We start from the raw sequence: 14,621 nt of genomic DNA on the forward strand, positions 1-14,621 counted from the left end.
ATTGAGGAGACTTGGATCACATTCGATTCTGCACAAACACAGAAGCAAACACACAAAGATTCCCATGAACACACACAGTTTATGTTGACTGCTCAATTCAAATGAATGCAATTCTCACTCTAATGTAATTGGCTGACAGTTTATAAAATAATAAGCCTTTAGGAACATACCATCAAGATTTAAAAAAAAAATGCAGTCCTTGTCCAATTTGCATTGTCCTAATGGCATGGACTGGGAATCCCTCTCAATGACTCAATGCCTGTAGGCCAGAGACTCAGAGTTTCCCAACTTTTCTTTCTTAACCAAGTAGGGGGAGACTGTGTTGTACTAAATAAATAAATACATAAGCCTGGCTCTGCCTTATTCTTTGTCTCTTTATTGACTCATATAAGAAATAAGAAAGAATTGTACCAAACCATTTATTAGCATATCAGTACTCTCTCTCCTGCATCGATTTTTTTATGCTTTTTTGTGAGATTGTTTTGCTTATTCTTTTTTGTTTGTTTGGCTTTTTTGTTTGCTTTGTTTTTGTTTCTTTTTTGCTTCTGTTTTCCCTCGCCTTGCTTGATATTAGTTGTTGTTTGTAGTTTGTATTAATCTCCAGGAACTTGTTGCTGGCATTTACTGAGATTAGTGGCTGTTCTCTTGGAGTTTTCTCCCCATATATATAGTTTGTTCCCCTTTACTTTCTTAGTCTCTTTCTTTTCTCTCTTACTTTTTTTTTCCTTTTCCCAATTTCATTTTGGCACTCCTTTTTTTTTGTTTGTTTGTTTTTTCTTTTTTCTCTTCTTCTTTCTCTCCTATCCCCTAATTTGCCTTTCTCTGGTGGTCACCTTTATTAGGGGTTATTAATATCGTGAATACATTTCTGTTCAGTGCCTTGTGTGTTGTACCTGGTTGTGTTGTATTTTGTGCCTTTAAATCAATGCAGGAGAGAGAGAACTACATAACCAGACATCCAGAGAAGAGAGACTATGGGGAGACAAAGATACAGCCCGCATAGGAAAGAAAAGCAGGCATCACCAGAAAAGGAAGTAAACAAAATAGAGGCAAGCAACCTGTCAGAGAAAGAATTCAGAGAAATGGTCATAATGTGGCTGAAAAGAATGAAAGACAGATTCGACAATATGAGTAAGAACCAAGAGGAAATGAAGAAGAACCAAGAAGAAATGAAAAATGACATTGCTACTGTAAAGAACTCAATAGAAAGCATTAAGAGTAGACTAGAAGAAGCAGAGGACTGCATGAGTGAGCTAGAAGACAAGGTGGGAAAAAATACCCAAGTAGAGCAGCTTCTAGAAAAAAAAAAAACATTAAAAAGCAGGAGGAGAGCCTAAGGGAACTTTAGGACAACACGAAACAAAACAACATCCACATAATAGGGGTTCCAGAAGGAGAGGAAACTGAGCAAGAAATAGAAAACCTGTTTGAAGAAATAATGACAGAAAACTTCCCTGATATAGGGAAGAAAAAACCCACACAAATCCAAGAAGCTCACAGAGTCCCAAGCAAAATGAACCCCAAAAGACGGACGCCAAGGCACATTATAATTAAATTTGCAAACACCAATGACAAAGTAAGAATCTTAAAGGTGGCCAGAGACAGAAAGTTACATACAAAGGAACCCCCATCAGACTAGCAACTGATTTCTCAACAGAAACTCATCAGGCCCGAAGGGAATGGAATGAAATATATAATGTCATGCAAAAGAAGGGTCTGAATCCAAGAAAACTGTACCCAGCAAGGCTATCAATCAAAATTGAAGGTGAAATCAGAAGCTTCACAGACAAAAAAGGACTAAGGGAATTTATTACCACCAAACCAGCAATGCAAGAAATGCTAAAGAGTCTGCTGTAAAAAAAAAAAAAAAAGGAAGCAAAGAAGGAACACAGGGGTAAAGAATAAAAATGGCAACAAATAAGTATATATCAATAATAACTTTAAATGTAAATGGATTAAATGCCCCAATCAAAAGAGATAGGGTAACGGATTGGATAAGAAAACAAGACCCATATATCTGCTGTCTACAAGAAACCCACCTCAGAAAAAAAGACCCACACAGACTGAGAGTGAAGGGATGGAAAAAGGTTTTACAGGCGAATAAAAATGAAAAAAAAAGCTGGGGTAGCAATACTTATATCTGACAAATTAGATCTCAAAGTGAAGGACATAACAAGAGATAAGGAAGGCCACTTCAAAATACTAAAGGGAGCAATCCAACAAGAAGAAATAACTCTGGTAAACATGTACGCACCCAATACAGGAGCACCCAAATACATTAAAAAAAAAAACTCCTGGAGGATATCAAGGGAGAGATTTACAGCAATACAATCATAGTAGGAGAATTTAATACTCCACTATCACTATTGGACAAATCCTCTAAACAAAAAAATCAGCAAAGAAACATCAATCCTAAATGACTCACTAGACCAGATGGAATTAATTGACATCTTCAGAACATTTCACCCCAAAGCCACAGAATATACATTCTTCTCAAGTGCACATGGGTCATTTTCAAAGATAGACCATATGTTAGGACATAGGCAAAGTCTCTCCAAATTAAAGAAGATAGAAATCATACCAAGCATCTTCTCAGATCACAGTGGCATAACACTGGAAATCAACTACAATAAAAACAATCCAAAGAAATCAAACACATGGAGACTAAACAGCATGCTATTAAACAATGACTGGGTTACCAGAGACATCAAGGAAGAAATAAAAAACATCATGGCAACAAATGACAATGAAAACACAACAATCCAAAATCTATGGGACACAGCAAAAGCAGTTTTGAGAGGGAAGTTCACAGCTCTACAATCCTACAGCAAAAAACAAGAAACAATGGTAATAAATTACCTAACCCTACAACTCAAAGAGTTAGAGGGAGAGCAACAAGAAAAGCCCAGTGTAAGCAGAAGGAAGGAAATAATAAAGATCAGAGCGGAGATAAACGACATAGAGACCAAAGAAACAATACAAAAGATCAACAAAACCAAGAGCTGGTTCTTTGAAAGGATAAACAAGATTTATGAACCTCTAGCCAGGCTCACCAAGAAGCAAAGAGAGAGGACCCAAATAAACAAAATCAGAAATGAAAGAGGTGAAATAACAACAGACCCCACCAAAATACAAAGGATTGTTAAAAAATACTACGAACAACTCTATTCCAACAAACTGGACAACCTGGAGGAAATGGACATATTCCTAGAAAAATATAACCTTCCAAAACTCATTCAGGAAGAATCTAAACACCTCAATAGGCCAATAACTATGGAAGAAATTGAAGCAGTCATCAAAAAGCTTCCGGCAAACAAAAGCCCGGGGCCAGATGGCTTCACAGGAGAGTTTTACCAAACATTCAAGGAAGAACTAAAACCTATACTCCTCAGACTATTCCAAAAAAATTTAAGAGGAAGGAACACTTCCAAGCTCCTTCTATGAAGCCAGCATCACCCTAATACCAAAACCAGATAAAGACAACACAATGAAAGAAAATTACAGGCCAATATCCCTCATGAACAGAGATGCCAAAATCCTCAACAAAATTCTAGCAAACCGGATCCAGCAGTACATCAGAAAGATCATACACCATGACCAAGTAGGATTTATCCCAGGAATGCAAGGAAGGTACAATATCTGCAAATCAATAAACGTGATACATCACATAAACAAATTGAGAGATAAAAATCACAGTCATATCAATTGATGCAGAAAAAGCATTTGACAAAATCCAACACCCTTTCTTGATAAAAACTCTCAACAAGGTGGGAATAGAAAGATCATACTTCAACATAATAAAAGCTATATATGATAAACCCACAGCTAACATCATACTCAATGGGCTAAAACTAAAACCATTTTCCCTAAGAACAGGAACAAGACAGGGATGCCCACTCTCACCACTCCTGTTTGACATAGTACTGGAAGTATTAGCCATTGCAATTAGACAAGAAGAAGAAATAAAAGGCATCCAAATTGGAAAAGAAGAAGTAAAGCTGTCCTTATTTGCAGATGACATGATATTGTACATAAAAAACCCGAAAGACTCCATCAAAAAACTAATAGACTTAATAAATGAATTCGGATACAAAATTAACGCCAAGAAATCTAGGGCATTTCTATACACCAATAGTGAACTTACAGAAAGAGAGACTAAAAAAGCAATCCCATTTACCATCGCACCAAAAAAATTAAGATACCTAGGAATAAACTTAACTAAGGAGGTAAAAGACCTATACACGGAAAACTATAGGACACTGAAAAAAGAGATAGAGGAAGACGTAAACAAATGGAAGAACATACCATGTTCATGGATTGGTAGAATCAACATCATTAAAATGTCCATACTACCCAAAGCAATCTACAGATTCAATGCACTCCCCATTAAAATACCAATGGCATATTTCACAGACCTAGAAAGAACTCTCCAAAAATTCACCTGGAATAAAAAAAGACCCCGAATAGCCACAGCAATCCTGAGAAAGAAGAATAAAGTAGGAGGATCTCAATACCAGATTTCAAGCTGTATTACAAAGCCACTGTTCTCAAAACAGCCTGGTACTGGCACAAGAACAGACATATAGACCAATGGAATAGAACAGAGAATCCAGATAGCGACCCAAACCACTATGCTCAATTAATATTTGACAAAGGAGGCATGAACATACAATGGAGTCAAGACAGTCTTTTCAATAAATGGTGTTGGGAAAATTGGACAGATACATGCAAAAAAAATGAAACTAGATCACCAACTTATACCATACACAAAAATAAACTCAAAATGGATACAGGACTTAAACATAAGACGGGAAACCATAAAAATACTAGAGGAATCCACAGGCAGCAAAATCTCAGACATATGCCAAAAGAACTTCTTCACTGATACTGCTCCTAGGGCAATGGAAGCTAAAGAGAAAATAAACAATGGGACTACATCAAAATAAAAAGCTTTTTCACAGCAAAAGAAACCATCAACAAAACAACAAGAAAGCCCACTGTATGGGAGAACATATTTGCAAATGTTATCACTGATAAAGGTTTAATCTCCAACATCTACAGGCAACTTATCTTACCTTATAATAGACAAATATGCAAATTGACCACACCTCCGCTACGCCCAAGCCACGCCCACCAACCAAGCCATGCCCACCAACCACGCCCACCAGGAAACCGTTGCAGGGACGTTGGGTGTGGCGGAGCCCAAGGCCAGGAAAGCCTCGGGCAGAGGCTTTCCTGGCCTTGGGCACCAGCAGGGAGCCTGCACGGATCGCAGGCAATGACCAGGGGGTAGGCTCCTACGATCTGTAGCAGGGACGCTGGGTGCGGCCGAGCCCAAGGCCGGGAAAGCCGCCCGAGGCTTTCCCGGCCTTGGGCACCAGCGGGGAGCCTGCACGGATCACAGGAAACCACTGGGGGTCGGCTCCTGCGATCCTTAGCAGGGATGTTGGGTTCGGCCGAGCCCAAGGCCACCGTCCGGGGCCAAGCCCCGACCCTGAAAGAAGGCAGAAGGCGGTGGCCACCGCCAAGGCCTGGGTCCCCAGTGCCGGCAGAAAACTGGTGCAGGCAGCCAGGTGAATGAAGGTCTATTGCACGAATCTTCGTGCAAACGGGCTACTAGTACAACTTAATAAAAGGAAGATAAATGATCCAATAAAAAACGGGCAACAGACCTAATAGAATCTTTTCGAAAGAAGACAGAAGGAAGGCCAAGAGACACATGAAAACATGCTCAAAGTCACTAATTATCCGAGAGATGCAAATCAAAACGACAATGCGGTACCATCCCACACCGGCCAGAATGGCTATCATCAACAAATCAACAAACGACAAGTGTTGGCGAGAATGCGGAGAAAAAGGAACCCTCGTGCACTGCTGGTGGGAATGCAGACTGGTGCAGCCACTGTGGAGAACAGTATGGAGTTTCCTCAAAAAACTGAAAATGGAACTCCCATTTGACCCAGTAAGCCCACTCCTGGGAATATATCCCAAGAAACTAGAAACACCAATCAGAAAGGATATATGCACCCCTATGTTCATAGCAGCACAATTTACAATAGCTAAGATTTGGAAACAGCCTAGGTGCCCGTCAGCAGATGACTGGATCAGAAAACTATGGTACATCTACACAATGGAATACTATACTGCCATAAAAAAGAAGAAATTCTTACCATTTGCAGCAACCTGTATGGAACTGGAGAACATTATCCTAAGTGAAATAAGCCAGTCAATGAAAGAAAAGTACCACATGATCTCACTCATTTGTGGATAATAAAAAGCATTATAAACTGATGAACAAAAAGATAGATACAGAGGCAGTAAAGCATCAAACAGACTGTCAAATTACAGCGGGAAGGTTAGGGAGAGGTGGGGAGATAAGAGATCAACCGAAGGACTTCTATGCATGCATGTAAGCATAACAAATGGACGCAAAACACTGGGGGGTGAGGGCATGTATGGGAGTGGGAGGGGGGTCAATGGTAAGATATGTACACATATAATACCTTAATAAAAAAAATGGAGGGAAAAAAAAGAAGAATAATGAATGAATGAGGAAATTCCACATCAAAAGATACTCTTTTCATTTTCTCTTCTTCATAGTCTTGTTCACTCCTTTCTTTTCCTTTATCTATTTTTTAAATTATATTTGTATTGATTTCAGAGAGGAAAGGAGAAGAAGAAGGAGATAGAAACATCAATGATGAGAGAGAATCGTTGATTTGCTGCCTCCTGCAATCCCCCCACTGGGGATTGAGCCCACAACCCTAGCATGTGCCCTAACCAAGAATTGAACCATGACCTCGGTTCATAGGTCGATGCTCAACCACTGAGCCACACTGGCCGGGGCTCCTTTCTCTATTTCATTATTATGTTTTTCTATTTCCTTTCCAGTATTTAACCATTTTCTCTTTTTCCACATTCCCTAAGGAGGAATCTATACATTATTCCTTGACTTTTCTTATAGTTTTGTTCACACTGGAAATTTGCTGTTCTATTTTAGCAGAAAATTCAGAGTATTCTCCCAAATAAAACTGCCTCTCTCAGATGAAATATCAGAAATCATATTGCACATAAAGTGTGCTGAAACTGATTTTATAACTAATACTACAGATAATAAATTCTTTATATAATTTTTAAGAATTCTAATTTTTTAACCATGGTAACTACTGACCTCTCATGGCCGATATAGGAACTGAGAGTTAAAAAAATAAACATCCTTGCTGATTAAACATATATTGAGCATCTAATGTCTGTCAGACATTGTAGATGTCTGTGAGAAATCTAGACAAATAAACTACACCCCCTGCCTTCAGTTACTCAATTTTCTCCCATATTATTTCAGAAATTCCAGAATAATATTTGATCGAAATATTTATTTCACTAGAAAGTCTTTGAATACTATTTCAAGTTCTTTAGGCTAACTATTCAGAGTCTCTAAAGAGAAAGATTTTTCTTGCCCAAAAGGTAATTCCAGAGCTTCATAATGTATGAAAAATGAAATTTACAACTATAACTCAAATCAGAAACCCTGGGCTGTGAATGAATCATGCATCTTGATATGGAAATTTTAACTCTTTGAAATTTCCTTACCTATAATGTATTATATATATATATATATATATATATATATATATATATATATATATATATTATAATAAAGATATAGATATAGATATCTTTCCTTTGAAAACAAGTAGTTCAAGATAACTAACAGGATATATATTTCCCTCTCCTTCCTCCCCAAATTCCACTGAAATAATGAAAGAAGTGTAATAGAGAGATGAATAATGGGAAAGGTGGCATCACTGGACCAAAAGTAAAGTGCCATTTTGATGAAATGTATGTATGGGATAAGTGTATAAAGGATTCATGTCAGACATGCAAACATTTGGTTAGTATAGGGTCTTCCAAGAGCTATGTTGATATTCACAAGAAGAGATTCTTAGGGAAGAAGAGGTAATAGGGGGCTCAGAAGCAGCAGGAAGTTAGAGCAGGCAGTGACCTGAAGATATATGTATTCGGAAATTTCTGGAGATACTGGGGAGAACACTGGATTTCCAATAGCATATGGGACTAATGTTGAAGTAAGTCTACTAGTTATTAAAGTATCAGACAACCTTCAAGGGCTGAAGGATATATAGACACCCACACAACAAATTGCTGGGTTTCAAATAGCTAAAGTTTGCAAATTTATGTTTTTAAATGAATGAGAATGGTCTTACTTTCCCTATAACAATATCACCTTCATTAACTTACATTTACTATATTTCATTGACTGAAAAAAAAAAAGGGCTAGCCTGAGGGTCATAGGCACTGGCCACTAGGTGTGTTGTAAATGCCATCATATGTGTCATTGTGGGGAAAATAAATCTACGATAATACATTTCATAGAATTTGCTCCAGGATCCTGTCCTGATGATTCACCTAATTTATTGTTCACAATCCTCCAGGTGAGGGAGGTTCCACCAAGGTTTGGTCCACATTTACCTAAATGATGAGAATAGAGCATCAAGAAAAAAAGACCACGCTTTCAGTGCCCTCAAACCGAAGCCAGCTTATATTCTTTGTTATGGGCTAAACTGTGCCCCCTTTCCCCAAAATCCATCTATGGAAGCCCACGTACCTTAGGATGTGACTGTATTTGAAGATGGGGTGATTAAAGAGGTGATTAAGTTAAAAAGAGGCTACTGGGTTGGACCCTAATCAAATCTGACTGGTATTCTTATTAGAAGAGGAAATTTGGACACCAGGGATGTACACGCACAGCATACAAGGAGACAGTATGAAGATGGCCATCTACAAGCCAAGGAGAGAGGCCTCAGGAGAAACCACCTGCTTGGATTTCTAGCCTGCAGAGCTCTCTCTTATATAAAAGGCCCGTGGCCGTCACGCCATAACGCTGTCACAACCAAACGAGTAGCGGCTCTCACGGCAGGCAGGGCGGGGCACGAGCTACTAGCTGCAGAGGGCTACGAGTGGCAGAGGGCGGGGAGGCCAGCTGAGGCAAACGGAAGTGAGCTACTCGCACGATTTCATGCGCACTGGGCCTCTAGTGAGGAAATAAATTTCTATTTTAAAGCCATCTAGTCGATGGTATTTTGTTAAGACAGCCTAAGCAAAGTAATATATTCCTCAAGATATGATATCTGATTTTTAATTTTCGGCCACCTAAGCTAGGTTTATTCTTATCTTTTTTTCTGCTATTCAAATTCATGCACCAAAGATCCCCAGAACACATTTGTGATTTTAAAAAAAGAAAGAAAGAAAGAAAGAAAGGAAAGATTAGATTAGATTTTATTAGCTTCCTGTAGCAAGGGGCTACACACACCATGAGAACTTGACACATCTCAAACAAAGGCAGTTAGTGAAGGGTGTTTGTGCGGTTTTGGGGACTGTGGTTTGTCATCGGGTGGTTTTAGGGCAGAAGATACTACGCAAGGTCTAGGCAGAGATGGGTCAGAGTTTGTAAACTAGGTGAGTTACTGGAACAATCGGTGGTTTTTACTAGTATCTCTAAAAGATGCAAGTCCTTATTCAGTTACTATTAGATCAATTTTGTAATTTATCTTGAACATTGAGGTCTGAATGAGCTGGTGCTAAAGGAATCAGCTTTGTTTGTCTTGCATGTCATGGTTTGGTACAGTTATCTGTCTTGCAAGTTATGATATAGTTTTCAAGTTGTGGTTTCTGTCTTATTTCTCAGTACTTAGAATCTCTTTGTGCTTAAATGAAAGTGATCTCAGATATGATCCAGAGAGCTGATATGGATAAGTGAGCACTATATCAGTGATGAGTGACTATGCTTACTTTCTAAATAATTCCAAAACTCCTTACTGTTTACAAACTGTCAATATCCTAAGATTAAAAAGACAAAACTTGGCATCTGAAAAACTAAAGGTTCGATACACTAAGTCAGTGGTCGGCAAACTCATTAGTCAACAGAGCCAAATATCAACAGTACAAGGATTGAAATTTCTTTTCAGAGCCAAATTGTTTCAACTTAAACTTCTTCTAACGCCACTTCTTCAAAATAGACTCGCCCAGGCCATGGCATTTTGTGGAAGAGCCACACTCAAGGGGCCAAAGAGCCGCATGTGGCTCGCGAGCCGCAGTTTGCCTACCACGGCACTAAGTTAACACAAATTTACTTTTTCATGTTAACTGAAATCCAAACAGTAGAATTACATTAACAATTTATCTCAAAATTAAAATTAGGACTTTAGAGTCAGACAGACCTTGATTCAATCAATTCCCATCTCCCTGGCTCATCAGTTGTAGATTTAAGCAAATTATTTAATAGCTATGGGTCAATTTCATCACCATTAAAATGGCATAAATGATTATACTTCCCTCACAGAGTTATTATGAGAATTAAATAAGTGAATGCATGTAGTCTACTTATCTGTTACTACATAACAAACAACTCAAACTTAGTAGCTTCAAACAATAATTTTATTTTGCTCATGATTTGGGGGGGGGTCAGGAATTTAGTAAGGGTGGCATTCATGTCTGCTGCCCAAAGCATCTGCTAACATGATTCTATTGAGGCTGGAGGATCCATTTCCAAATGGCTCTAAGGTAGGAGATCACCTAGATCTGTTGGCCAGAGGCCTCAGTTTCTCTCCAAGGGGCCTCTTGACAGCGCTACCTGGGATCCCTCATCGTCAGGCAACTAGGTTCTTAGACTTTATGAGTTTCACAAAAGCTGGAAAGCCTTTTTTTCACTTAGCCTTAAATCCCAGAGAGTCACTTCCACTAGAATTCAATTGGTGAAGCATGTCACAAAAGCCAGCATAGATTCAAGAAAAGAACAAATAACTCCACCTATCACTGGTGGAATGGTAAAGAATTTGTGGTCATCTTGAATCTACTACGCACATAAAATGTTTAACATAATAACCACCATATTCTGTGAGCTATTACAGTCCTTAGAGTTACTACTAACCCAAATGTAGGACACAAGACAGCTTTAGTTTCCTAAAATCAGCATAGGAACATAAACTAAATGTGTTGTTGTTTTTAATTTCCTTATAGAACTTTTGTCATTTTTATTAACTCCATATTGCTCAAGGAATGTTTTCCCAGGCCTCTTCAATAATCACAGTCACCACAGAGGTTCATGATAGTTTTCCAGATATGTGTGAATCCTAGCAAAACTAGAATTTGTTTAAACAACCCACTGATTGGTAGAACGTATTTGCCAATGATACATCTGATAAGGGGTTAATATCCAAAATTTGTAAAGAACTTATAAAACTCAACAACAAAAAAACAAATAATCCCATTTGAAAATGGGTAATGGGCACTTCTCCAAAGAGGACATACAGATGGCCAATAGACATGAAAAGGTGCTCAATGATCAGAGCACTGACGGTCAGAGAAATGCAAATTAAAACCACAATGTGATATCACCTCACATCTGTCAGAATGCCTACCATCAATACATCAACAAACCACAAGTGTTGAGGAGGATGTGGAGAAAATGGAACTCGGTGCACTGTTGGTGGGAATGCAGATTGATGCAGCCACTGTGGAAAACATGGAATTACCGCAAAAAAAAACTAAAAATGGAGCTGCCTTATCACCCAAAGATTCCACTTCTGGGACTATATCTGAAGAAACCCCAACACTGATTTGAAAGAATATATGCACCCCAATATTCAATGCAGCATTATTTACAATAGCCAAGATTTGGAACAGCCCAAGTGTCCATCAGTAGATCAGCCGATAAAAAAGCTATGGTTCATCTACACAATGGAATACTACTGAGCTGTAAAAAAGAAGGAAATCTTACCTTTTGCAACAGCATGGATGGACCTGGAGAGCATCATGCTAAGTGAAATAAGCCAGTCAGAGAAAGGCAAGTACCATATGATTTCACTCATATGTGGAATCTAATGAACAAAACAAACTAACAAACAAAAGAGAAACAGACTCATAGATACAGAGGACAGACTGACAGCTGTCAGAGGGTGAGGGGTTGGGGACTGGCTGAAAAAGATGAAGGGATTAAGAAAAAAATCTCATAGACACAGACAACAGAATGGTGAGTACCAGACTGAAAGGGGAGGTAGGGAGATTTAGAAGAGGGTAGAGGAGGGATGAATGGTAATAGAAGCAGACTTGACTTGGGGTGGTGAACACAGTACAACAGAGATTATGCATTATAGGATTGTACGCCAGAAACCTATATAATTTTATTAACCAGTGTCACCCAAACAAATTCAATAAAAATAAAAAAATTAATATATAAGTAAAATAAAAATTATTGCTGGCATACCAGTTTAAAATCATTGATTTAATCAACCACACCTATGTAATGACACCTTCATTTATTTATTTTAAATAATGCTAATAATAAGAGCACAGATAGTTAAGATGAAAGGCTAAGTATTTAAGAGGAGGTTTGTCATTGTATAATTTATGAATTATATCAAAAGACATCATGACCACATTTCTAAACAAACCTCAGGAAACATGATTTGTCAAAAGACATTTGTTGGGGCAGAGATTATAAACAGGAATTGCCCTCTACCCTGAGTTGAGATGTGTGATCTGTACACATACATGATCTGCTGAACCCTGACCTCTGCAGTGCTGGTCACCAACTCCTGATATGCTTCATTGGCCCCGGTGTGGTGAGTTTGAGGACTGCCGTTTCCACGCGAGGACCTCCACTCACAAACCTCAGTAGCATTGAGAGGGGTCACAAAGTGGTACAGAGTGCTGGAAAAGTTGACCAGCGTCATTAATTTCTACTGGAAGCCTGAAAATCGCCCTGATACTGTCTGTGCTGGTGGGACAGGAAGGATACTGGGAATGACTGAACTCCCTGTTGGAGAAAGAAACGTGCAGGAAATAACGGATGTCCATCCAGATAAGCCTCCATTTATTTAAAAACAAAAACACAACTAACTGAAGAGATCTGGAGAACGGGGTTGGTGAGTACAGGGAGGTGGGGAGAACGGCACACTCAGGGCATAAAAGCTCCTTGTTCCTTCCCCAGTGCCTTGAGCTCTTCCGTCTGGCTGTTAAACATAAGTAAACTGTTTTTCTGAGTTCTGTGAGCCATTCTAGCAAATTATCGACCTCAAGGATAAGGTCTGGGTACACCTGATTATCAACAGCTGGTCAGGAGAACAGGTGACAACCTGGACGTGTGATTGGCATATTAAGTGGGTCCAGGTGGCAGTCTTGCAGGATTTAGCCCTTAACCTGGGCGGTCCCAGCGCTAACCCCAAGGAGACAGTGTCCCAGAACTGAAGAGAGTTATAGGACACCCGGTCGGTGTCCAGAGAGCTGGCGAGCTGCTTGGTGTGCAAATCCCACCCAGTGGTGCGGAAGTGTGGTGGAGTGAATACAGAAGGAAGCAGTTTCCCCTTTTAGCCTCCAACCAGGCCTATCACCAATTTTGCTCGCACACCAAAGTCCCTACGACCAAGTGGTTGAAACCATGCTGACCGTCAGCACATTCATCTGTTCATTGGTAAAGCACTTACTTTGACACGGGCTCTGGGTCGGGAGGCCGGGGAGGCACATGAAGGAGGACTGTGCCCAGAAGCTCCTGGTGGGAAACGGTGCAGCATCCGGGTGCTCCAATCCCCTGCGGCCGGAGGCGGGGCGTTGGCGAAGCTGGTCCTGGGGCGACCTGGCGCGTTCAGATCTCGCGAGGTTACAGGGTCAGCCAGAGGGGACATAGCACAGCGAGGGCTGAACCATGGGGCTGGCTGAGACCTGCGTCCCCTTTCCACGTGCTGGGTGGGTGGCTGGTGCAGAGCCCACGCTAATCCCTGCATGGAGACTCCTCCCTCCCCACCCCCCCAAGGCCATACTGCCGAATGTTTGCGCAATATCGTGGCTGTACAGACACAGCTCGGTAATCATCCAGTCTGGAGCAGATACCCGTGCACCTGGGCCTTGGGTGTGTTGCAGAAGGAATGAAGGTTTCCAGAGTAAATGCCCAGGGAAGGAAAAAGCATTGAAAGAAACAGAGAAATCATGGGCACAGGAAAAGGTCCATGCAGATGTGGGAGGTGAGAATCCAGGCACCCTCACCCCCTGGCAAAGATGGAAATAAAGGATAGTTTGATTTCCTGATTTGCTCTCAGTAGCAAAGAAAGCAAGCAAGTGCTTATGAAACCTGTAAATAAATGTTCACAGCTTGCCCTAATTGCCAATACAACCCAAATGTTCAACAAACTGTACATTCATGAAGTGGAATATTACTTAGCAATAAAAAAGGAAGGAGCCGAAACTGGTTTGGCTTAGTGGATAGAGTGTCAGCCTTCGCACTGAAAGGTCCTGGGTTCGATTCCGGTCAAGGGCATGTACCTTGGTTGCGGGCACATCCCCAGTAGGGGGTGTGCAGGAGGCAGCTGAATGATGTTTCTCTCTAATCGATGTTTCTGACTCTCTATCCCTCTCCCTTCCTCTCTGTAAAAAATCAATAAAATATATATATTTTTTTTAAATAGAGAAAAAGGAAGGAACCATTGATACATGCAACAAACTTTGACAAATTCAAAGGTAAGTTGAGTGAAAGAAATCAGTCTCAAAAGATTGATTCCATTTATGTGACATTCTGGGCAAGGCAAAATTACAGGGCAGGAGAACAGATCCGT

The sequence above is a fragment of the Cnephaeus nilssonii genome (assembly GCF_951640355.1).
Source record: "Cnephaeus nilssonii genome assembly, chromosome: 14".
Lineage (NCBI taxonomy): Eukaryota > Metazoa > Chordata > Mammalia > Chiroptera > Vespertilionidae > Cnephaeus > Cnephaeus nilssonii.